The 6,969-nt window shown below is 37.4% G+C and overlaps 1 pseudogene; it reads left to right on the forward strand.

Moving 5' to 3' along the window:
* Nucleotides 1–1,300: 1,300 nt before the first annotated feature.
* Nucleotides 1,301–5,136, forward strand: LOC121040092 (olfactory receptor 6C2-like; annotated as a pseudogene).
* Nucleotides 5,137–6,969: the final 1,833 nt, after the last annotated feature.

A 6,969-nucleotide genomic window follows, 5' to 3' on the forward strand; every position in this document is an offset into this window, starting at 1 on the left:
TCACCTGGGACTTGTGTTTATTCACTCATGTTTGGCACATAAAACAAACATCAATCTTGATAAAATTCTCATTTTTATTGATTTTTGGAAGGTTCAAATATCAGGGCTATGTAAACCAGAGGGAATTCTTGGTTTATTCTCCCAGACTTTGGAGTAGCAATTACCTTTCGAAATAGCACAAATACCTTGGTAGGAAGGTCTTGGCCACATGTTATAAATGAAATGATTGGATAATCAATACCATCCCAGAGCTGTCTGTGAGGTGAGTCTGGGTCCATGAGTAAAAGCGACCAGAAGTCCACATAAAAGCCCATACAAACATAATCTTCATTTTTCTAATCCTCATGATACTCAGGGATAATCAACTAAAACCATTATGTCTATGGTTTTTGAGAGACTTAGAAAATTATTTTCTCTTAGAAACACTTTCATATGTCTTGCCAAAATTAGATGGAATAGTTAATTGAATTATAGTTAAAAGAAACAAGAGTTCATAATTTTTTAGTTGATTGAAGATATTGATAAGTCTGGGTTTGTGCAGCATTGAATATCAGGTCACCTAAAAATATGTGAAATAAAGGACTTCAAGAAGCAGCCCTGAATTGCAGATTATCTGCCGATATAAGTAAGGTTACCCTTCACTCTAAGATGCTCAGTTCTCTAAAAGACCTAAGAAGTAAATAGGTGTGAATCAAACAAGGGTGTCAATTTATTTTTCAAGATATTTAGGAGCAAGGACATGATCTAGCTTCCAGAGTTGTGTCAGGCATCAATTACATGCCTCAAGGATGAGGAAAAGAGGGGCTGGTGGACTATATATGTAATCCTTTTCTATATCTGGAGTCTATTATTTCACTTACTAAATCTACTGTTAATATTTATTTAATCTGTTACTTGTGTGATACATTCGTGGGAGTGCTTTCAGCTCCTCCGAAAACATTACAGCAGTCCTTCATCTCTTTAATGGAGTCTAAACACTGGGAGATTTACTCTGGGAAATTGGTGGGTGGTGTATAGACAGTATCTCCCACTTCTGGAAGAAAAGAATACTTGAAAGCAATCAAATGAAGCCTTCACATAATCAGTTACTTGGAATTTCCAAAAGAAATTATGGGTTTTTTTTCCTCCCAATTTATTGATGGCTTTAAACAAGCCTTGGAGACTGAAATAATTTCAGCTGGTGTTAATGTAGTTAGTTGATGTTGGCTGAGGAAGAATCCCAGAACAGCTTTTGGTCCAAATCCAGAATTTAAGTTTCTTTAATCTCTGGTGTTAATGTTTCTGATAAGTATATTGAGGCATGAGTGGAAACCGTGAAAGGAAAGCTATTTCTGTGTCAAACACAGTGATAACACTTTTTGCCTTAATGTAGGTATTATATATGGGCTGACAGATCGGGCATGGTGTGATTTAAATGCCACTCAGAATATTTTCCCCACCAAACATAAAAGCCAAAAAGAATTCCCTAAATTAGAGTCAGGGATATGGAAAAAGTAAGAGGTGTCAGATTAGTTTTAAAATTGAGTCAACATAATAAACAATATAACATTATTTAGGTCTGAGGGCAAATATTATCTTTAACTCTATATCAGACTCCTTTAATTTTGTGGTTATTACATTCAACAACATAGAAATCGTATTTCTGACACTTTTTTTTTTAACATCGTCTATTAAGCATAGGGAGTAACAAACCACGTAGAAAGGTCATAAGTGTGGTTTGTTGTAATTTGGAAAAATTCCTTTGAAGATCCAAGCAGGATACAGGAATGAGTCACTAAGAGCCAGTTACAGGTCAGAATCAGCAAACAGATGGAGAAATGGGGAGGGGAAAATCATAGATGATTAGATGACAATGTTTTTTCCAGGCAGGTAGTCCATGTAAGATGACTACCACATAACTGGCTCTCACTATGGTGTTTTTAGAGGCCATCTTTGTAGCTCTGTCTCACCAAACAAACAAAACATACCCCTTGTTAGAGTCAGGGAAACAGCAAAACTAAGTGAAAGTACTGGCAACGTCAAGAGAATTTCAAGATAAGTCTAAACTAAGAAACAATATAGCTTGATATCAATTGTTACTATATAGCAATAAACATTAGGTTTTGGTCTTTGTATAGCAGAGTAAGACAAGGATCAATAGAAATACAGAAAATGGGGCAATCCGTTTTGAACAAATTCATCTAGAGGGAATGTAAAATTTCCAGGGGCAGGTGTCTGACATTCAAAGATCATTATCAAAATGCACATTTTGAAATATCAAATTTTATGTGCTAAGTTGAAGTCATGGGATTTAATCAGTTCTCAGGAAAAGCACATACAGAAGCAGCTAAGAGGATTTAGGGATGAGGTGTGAGAAATCTCAATGTTACAAAGGTGAGTAGGGGAAGAGATAATTACAAAAGAGAAAACAGAAGGGGGGGGGGACCCAACCAGGAGTGTGGATATCATGCAAACAATGTGTCAAGAACCTCATAAAAAGTAGTGATTGACAAGGAAAAGTGCAAATAAAATGGCTACACTTCACTGGTACTTAAATATCAGGGAAACTCATCAAGAATAGTTTCAGTGGAGTGGTGTGTTCAGGAGCTGTATCATAAGGAAATGGTTGGAAGTCAGGAATCAGAGAAAATTATTAGAAGCTAAGGATAGAAGTTCGATTGGTGAATGCATTTAATACTCAGAGCTGATTATAACATCAGTGACTTGCTAAGAAGGTCTAAGTATTTCAGTCAGACAAATAGACTGAATTGCAAAGCATTAAGGCTATTCTTCAGTTGTGTACAAAACACTTTCTCACTTATTAGTGAATTTGGTGTGTATCAAAATGTTCTCTGTTTTGCACCAAAGTGGGGCAATCAGTAAAAATCAGATAAGGGCAACAAAAATTTGAGAAAATCATGGGAAAGATCTGGGAAAGAATTTTTTATTTTATTTTTTAAAAAGTGTATTTTTTTGAGAGAGAGTGAGAAAGCAGGGGAGGGGCAGAGGGAGAGGGAGAGAGAGAGAGAATATCCTAAGCAGGCTCCATGCTGTTGGCACAGAGCTTGGCATGGGGTTGGAACTCATGAACAGTGAGATCATGACCTGAGCCGGAAACAAAAGTTAGATGCTTGACTGAGCCACCAAGGTGCCCTTAGGAAATAATTATTTTATATGGAAAAGGTCTTTTGTAGATTAATTTTAGGTTTGGTCATGGCAGTGGAACAGTGTCCTTAGCTGCTTGGTAGATGGATATAGAAACATCTTGTGCCATAACCACTTCTCATGTGCTTTCCATTTATCCAGGAAAAAAAAAAAAAAGCTTCAAGCAGATATTGAAATGGAGTAAAATTTCAATTAGTGATAAGGGAAATATTCTTAGAAAAAAAGATTCCCTGAAGTTTATGATTTCACTGCCATCAGGCTTTGAAGAATAAATCTATTCTAATGGGTAAAGTTAAAGTCCAGTGTAAACTTCAAAATCATAAAAAATTGTTTTACTTGGACTATAAAGAATCCCTAGATTTATTTTTCTCAAATATAGATCATGACCATTTAGTAGAATATGAAGTCAACTTGGTGATTTTGCATTTATTTTTGATGAGACAAATTAGAATAGAAAGCATCAGATAGCAAGGTAGATTTTTTTTGGACATTTTTTAATTTCAGTGATATGCAAGTGTGTGTATCTATGTGTGCATATACACTGGACTGCACTATAAAATGTGTATCTTAACATAAATTGTCAAAATATTTGAAAGCTAAGTTTCAAGCATATTAAATGACATGACAACAGAACTGAGGGCATGAATTATTAAAATGTTCATTATCAAAGAAAACAAAATACTATGTGTAAAATACATTGTTTAGCTTTTCTAAACAAACCCATTGATTGTAACCTTGTTTCTATCCTCTTCTCAGCTCTTCAGTCCCTCAGTTTTACCTGAATATTGGGCAGAAGTCAGGACCTAGGAAGCAGAAACCATACTTCCCTAACCAGTTGCATCCTTCTGGGATTGACAGATAACACTCAACTACAGATTCTCATTTTTATATTTCTACTTATCACCTACATGTTGAGTGTAACCAGAAGCCTGACCATCATCATTCTCATATTAATGGATTCTCACCTTAAAACTGCAATGTACTTTTTTCTCCAAAACTTTTCCTTCTTAGAAATGTTATTCACTGGGGTGCCTGGGTGGCGCAGTCGGTTAAGCATCCGACTTCAGCCAGGTCATGATCTCGCGGTCCGGGAGTTCAAGCCCCGCGTCAGGCTCTGGGCTGATGGCTCAGAGCCTGGAGCCTGTTTCCGATTCTGTGTCTCCCTCTCTCTCTGCCCCTCCCCCGTTCATGCTCTGTCTCTCTCTGTCCCAAAAATAAATAAACGTTGAAAAAAAATTTAAAAAAAAATGTTATTCACTTCTGCTTGTATTCCTAGGTTTTTGTACAGTATATCAACAGGTGATAGGACTATTCCCTGTAATGCTTGTGCATGCCAACTTTTTCTTTACAGATCTTTTCGGTGTAACAGATTTTTTTTCTCCTTGCCTCCATGCTCTTTGATCGATACGTAGCCATCTGCAAACCCCTTTGTTACATGACCATCATGAACCACAGGGTGTGCAAAAGGCTTATCTTCTGCTGTTGGATGAATACTTTGACCATTTCCCATCACTTAGCTTGGGATTGGACCTGGAATTCTGTGACTCTAATGCCATTGACCACTTTGCCTGTGATTCTAACCCTATTCTGAAAGTCTCATGCTCAGACACATGGTTCCTTGAGCACATGGTTATTGTCTGCTGTGTGTTAGTCTTCATCATGACTCGTGTGTGTGTGTGTGTGTGTGTGTGTGTGTGATTTTGCTCTACCTGTATACCATCAGAACAACTCTAAGATTCCCCTCTGCCCAGCAAAGGACAAAAGCTTTTTCTACCTATTCTTCCCACATTATTGGGGTTTCTATAACCTATGGCAGCTGCTGCTTTGTCTCTATCAAACCTTCAGCAAAAGATGAAATGACCATTAATAAGGGAGTGTCTATACTTCTTCCATTTCCCCCATGTTAAATCCATTTATACTCTGAGGGACAAAGAGGTGAAACAAACCTTTAATGACTTAGTCAAAAGATTTATGTTGTTCTCAAAGAACTAGGGGAATGTTGAAGTCGGATCCCTAAGCATATTTTCAATTTTTATCCCATTTTGTTTCTTCCTGATCTAGACTTGGGTTTCCATTCAGCACTGACTCTAATTGAGTCACCCTTTGCATCTCCTTATAAGCCAACCTCTTTGAGAATGATAATCTTTATTAAGAAAAAATGAGAATACTTGATTCAGGAAATCTAAGCATGACCTCACTCTTAACCTTTCTTTTACCAATGCTGAAAGGTAATATCATAAAATATTGGTGCGATAGTACACATCATTCCTCCAGAAAAAACCTACTCAGGAAGAGAAATAATATTAAAAAGAATCAATACTTTTCTAAGTGTAACAAGCAAAAAAATTTTCAAAACTCAAAATATATTTTAAAACAAGGAATATTCATAAAGATTTAAAATTTCAAAAAAGCATTTACTGATGAAGAAGTTTAAAATCACCAAGATTCACATATTTTGTCGGATGGATCCAATCCAATATCATTTATTTAAAAACTGTCAAAAGGACATGAATTAAATTAAGATGAAGGGAGAAAGGCACTAGTAATTCCTACTAAGGAATTAAAGCCTGCATTGAAATGACATAAAACAGATTGGTACTGACATACTAAATGAAATGTTACATCTTGAATGTAGGGTATTTATTTTTTTTTTAAATTTTTTTCCAACGTTTTTATTTTTATTTTTGGGACAGAGAGAGACAGAGCATGAACGGGGGAGGGGCAGAGAGAGAGGGAGACACAGAATCGGAAATAGGCTCCAGGCTCTGAGCCATCAGCCCAGAGCCCGACGCGGGGCTCGAACTCACGGACCGCGAGATCGTGACCTGGCTGAAGTCGGACGCTTAACCAACTGCGCCACCCAGGTGCCCTGAATGTAGGGTATTTAAATTAAGCAAACAGATAGCATCAGGTCCAAGGGAACTAATAAGGCTAGAAGAGTGATAAATAACCAGCAAGCCAAATATACTACGAATGGAGAAGAGAGAACATATAAATATTAATATCAATACAATGATTTGCTTTTTAAAAATGAAATCTTTAGTCATTTCAGGGGCGCCTGGGTGTCTCAGTCAGTTAAATGTCCGACTTTGGCTCAGGTCATGATCTCGTGGTTCAGGAGTTCGAGCCCCGCATCGGGCTCTGTGCTGACAGCTCAGAGCCTGGAGCCTGCTTCAGATTCTCTCTCTCTCTCTCTCTCTCTCTCTCTCTCTCTCTCTCTCTCTGCTCCTCCCCTGCTCACATGCTCTGTCTCGGTCTCTCTCTGTCTGTACCTCTCAACAATGAATAAGCATTAAAAAAAATCTTTAGTCATTTAAAGAGTCAAAAATATGCACCTGATGATAACTCTCAAAGAAAAATCAGCATTTAGTTAAATTTTCCCCCAACTTCTACAGTTCATCTTATTAAAACTTCCTTTGATCCTTGTTCTTTTACTTCAGGCCACGCTCACATTGTGGCCTGTGTAGGCAGGGGTTCCCCCCCCACTTTTTCTACTACCGCATCCCCAGGGTTCTCCCATTGAAATGACATTCCCACAAGGAATCTTTATCTTACTGTTCCACTACCACCACTACCACCAAGCCTGGTGAGTCCTACCCATTATACTATCATCACCACCTAGCTCCTGCTCTCATAAGTCTTATCAAACTACAATGTCAAGTTTCTTGCCTTTGTTCTACTCTAGATGGCAAACGCCTTGGGGAATGTCTTTATTTCACATGCTAAAATACGTTATTCCTGGCACTGAGACAATTATTAATCCCATAGTAGATAACCTTCCAATATGGTGATTTGATACTTCTGACAATGCAAAATGAGAATTTT

The sequence above is a fragment of the Herpailurus yagouaroundi genome, unplaced genomic scaffold, assembly GCF_014898765.1.
Source record: "Herpailurus yagouaroundi ecotype Mexico unplaced genomic scaffold, PumYag 182, whole genome shotgun sequence".
NCBI lineage: Eukaryota > Metazoa > Chordata > Mammalia > Carnivora > Felidae > Herpailurus > Herpailurus yagouaroundi.